Source organism: Cynoglossus semilaevis, chromosome 15 (genome assembly GCF_000523025.1).
Source record: "Cynoglossus semilaevis isolate Cse_v1.0 chromosome 15, Cse_v1.0, whole genome shotgun sequence".
NCBI classification, from domain to species: domain Eukaryota; kingdom Metazoa; phylum Chordata; class Actinopteri; order Pleuronectiformes; family Cynoglossidae; genus Cynoglossus; species Cynoglossus semilaevis.
In genome coordinates this window covers 17,863,993-17,867,777 of record NC_024321.1, presented here as the reverse complement: position 1 = coordinate 17,867,777, position 3,785 = coordinate 17,863,993, and the positions used below count along the sequence as shown (strand labels likewise).

The window sequence follows — 3,785 nt, the reverse complement described above, 5'->3', positions numbered from 1 at the left end:
ACATCGTATTTAACTTCCTCCATTTTTTTTTTCTTCTTTCTCCAACAGACGACATATGTCATCAAAGAAATATATTTCACCTCTAGGTTCTGTTCAGTTGATACAGTATTTGATGCCGGGGGCCACAAATCTTTTTATTTATTTATTTATATATTTTTTTTTCTAACACACTTCCTGTCTTTAAACTGTTTTCAGACGTGAATTGGATTAGCCGTCAGGGTGACACGGGGGAGGCAGAGCGGGAGCCTGTGTGCAGTAACATGCTTCATTAGAGTGTGCTGCAAATCAAACACAATCATTTACACAGACTCTTATCAGCCAGAGGTCAGAGGCCTGGGGGGGGGGGTGGTCTGCTGTGTTTGACCCTCGTTTTACTGCCGATCTCTACATCGGCGCGGGCCGCTGTGCGAAACAGTGGAACCAAAACAGGATGAAACCGTGACACAGAAATACTTTGTGTTTAAATGACTGTATAATCCCTGCTTTCACAGTCGGCTTGAATCATAAATATATATTTTTACAGTTTTATTTTTCTGCCTATTTTATTAAATTAATATTGTTATAAATATTATTTTATAGTTATTATTATCTGTTATTCTATTGCATTTCAAATATGAATAAGCTCCGTAATGGTTTAAATCCATTATGTATTTTATAATAATAAATAATGTATTTTTTATAATAATAATGAAGATTATCAGATTAATTAACAGAGTTTTTGTGGATTTATCACATTTAAAGTAATCAAATAATCCAGAGAAAAGTCAGACTTTTTTTCTCCTGGCAGTGTGTGTAAATAACAGCATGTGTAGCAGAGCAGTGATTGGTGGAGGCATCACAAAAACATATTGATTGACAGTTACATTTTACCAGTCCTGTACATGACATCATCAACACTGTATACAGTCAATGTCACCAACCAATAACAATGAACCCAAAACCATGATGAGGGTTTTGACTTTTGACCTCTGAAGATGAAGTGAGAGAAACAACACTTTACCTTCGTTAATGTTCCCTCTTAACGAGACGAGTGTCCTTTAAAGACGCTTTAAGTGTTTTAATATTTTAACCTTACAATCAATGAGATGCCTTTGTGCAGGAGAGGAGATGAGAGGAGGGAGGAGAGGAGGGGGGTGAGGAGGGTTTACTTAGGTGATATATTCAGGACAAAGCTCGCTCTAATCCACATACACTCCAGCTCCGTCCCTCATGTGTGCCCTGCCCTTAAGAAGACAAACAATTGATATCCTTCACTCTCCTCTAGATCACCTCCTCCAACACATTATCATTCATCCTAGAGCGTGTACATGTGGGACGGCGTGTGTGTTTCTGTGTGTGTGTGCACTGAGTTAATTTTGTAATATATTCAGAAAAAATTATGTGCTACATAAAACATCTCTGTGTTGCACCACACATTTTAGCCCAGTAGGTGGCAGTGATGATGCAACAACATAACAACATCTCAAGACCCTACTATTTAGCAGAACAACAGTATGATAGTCCTGAGACCAGAGCTAACGTTAGCTACAACCGTCCTGATACAGAAACCAGAGCTAACGTTAGCTAAAACAGTCCTGGTACAGAAACCAGAGCTAACGTTAGCTAAAACAGTCCTGGTACAAAACCCAGAGCTAACGTTAGCTAAAACAGTCCTGGTACAAAAACCAGAGCTAACGTTAGCTAAAACAGTCCTGGTACAAAAACCAGAGCTAACGTTAGCTAAAACAGTCCTGGTACAAAGACCAGATCTAACGTTAGCTACAAAAGTCCTGGTACAGAGACCAGAGCTAATGTTAGCTACAACAGTACTGGTACAGACACCAGACCTAACGTTAGCTACAAAAGTCCTGGTACAGAGACCAGAGCTAATGTTAGCTACAACAGTCTACAACAGTAGACCAGACTTGTCTATTCATCAAATCAGTCGCCAAATGAATTTTAAAATAAATGTGATAATTACATCAGTACAAAGTATTAATTATAAAGCATCAAATTAGCGACCGACCGCTAACACACACATTTATACACACACAGTAGACGTACTCCTGACTCCGTACTGCCACGGATCACTGTGTGTTTACAGTGGAGGGATTCTTAGCTAAGCCCGATAATTTAACTGTTGTTGAGTTTAAGCAAAGGTGCTCCACACTTTCTATTCCGCAGCATCCACACTCAATATATGCTAAGCCTCATTCTCCTGGTGCGCATAATTCTGGCCGGCTCTTACCGAGCCCCGCAGACGCGAACACACAGCCCCGTCCTCCTTACCGCCTCTGCCAATAGCTGCCAAGGAAAATCAATATGTCAATGCACATTGCAAATGTTGGGTCTTGACTTTGCAAAGTAATGTCTGCTTGTCTCTGCAATTTTTGCTTTGTGCACAGGGAGAAGAAGAAAAAAAAAAAAAGATCTCCTCTCCCACGGATATCGGGTGATAAAAACGTAAGCAGCGCTGGTGTTTGTTGTGTTCCTGGTAAAAAGTAATGACAGAGATGTTTTTCTACAACATGTTTTTTCTTTTTTTTTTTTTTCCTCTGAAGTCTGACACCCAGAGTGATCGGGAAGAGACAGAGACATCGTGTCTGTAACTCTGTTCACAACCAAAAGTCTGGTTTCCAGGTATTTACTGTTAGCATTTTAGAGAGTGATGTGGGGGAGGTGTGTGTGTGTGTGTGTTGCAGGGCCCACAGACCTTTAACTCACTGTGAGATCAGTTGTACTGTGAAAAATCTATTCACACATGAGCCTGTCTCAGAGGGACACACACCCACACACACACTGTATGGGCAGCTGAATTAAACACACACACACACACACACACACTCACACACACCATCGCAGCAGTTGCTGGATTTTGTCCTTGAACCTCAGGGTAGAACCGATTCTACAGACTCTACGTGAACAAACACGACGTGGAGTGAAATTAACCAGCGGTTAAAGGCTGTTTCTCTGGTGTACTGCACAGACAAACGGTTCTCAACATAGGGGGCGTGTACCTCTGGTTGTACTTGGACTCCCTCTACTGGTACTCTGCATGTACTGTTTGTAGTACTGTTTCATTGTGTGTGTGTAGAGGGAGAGGGCACCACCCAGAGGGGTTTATGTGAATGGACATGATTGGATGCTGGCGTTAAGTTCTAGTGATGTGATTGGCTGCAGTGAGCTTTTACCATGAGCAGCACAGGAATCTAACCGGCAACAGTTGGCAGTTTATTGTTCACTCTCCAGCCCATAACTTTTTTTTTTTTTTCAATTTCCTGTTAGCTACCTTTGGAAACAACCGTTCACAGATTCAAACCCTCAACTCTTTTATCCAGACACAGGAAGTGCAGCATCATGGGTCAGGGGGACGGGTGAGTCACTGTTTTTGTTTTTTAAGCAAACATTTAAACCAATTTGATCAGAAAAACCTTTTCTGGAATGACTTGAATTCTTGATGCAGAGCCACCTGCTGGATAAAGTGTGTACAACATGCAACCGTCATTAAACTGTCGACGTCAATAACAGGTCAAATACAGAGGGCGCCCTGTTCTGCTGAAATCTCCTTAGTCTTTGCGGGAATCAGATTTCCCTATGTCCTGCTGGAGGTACCACCAGTAGCCGGTGCACCACAGTTTGAGAACCACTGTTATAACCACTGTATAAAGAGCTGCAGATCCACCTCCCACCCCCAGGTGTCACAGTCTCCTAATGATCGCTGGTTCAATAATCGGCTGCTCTGTCCTCTCCATAGTTTCTTCTCTTTTCTCTGTGTTATAATTATACAGTGTAAATATATATATATA

The 3,785-nt window shown here is 41.4% G+C and overlaps 1 long non-coding RNA gene across 2 annotated transcripts in view; it reads left to right on the top strand.

Moving 5' to 3' along the window:
- Positions 1-1,992: 1,992 nt before the first annotated feature.
- Positions 1,993-3,785, top strand: part of LOC103391333 (uncharacterized) — an 11,314-nt gene continuing 9,521 nt past the window's right edge. The window contains exons 1-3 of one of the 2 annotated variants that reach the window (XR_522773.2): positions 2,387-2,442; positions 2,541-2,619; positions 3,265-3,353. This is a non-coding gene — a long non-coding RNA (uncharacterized LOC103391333). Of the gene's footprint in view, positions 2,620-3,264; positions 3,354-3,785 lie in introns of both variants that reach the window. The other variant, XR_003051877.1, reaches the window with a different exon arrangement.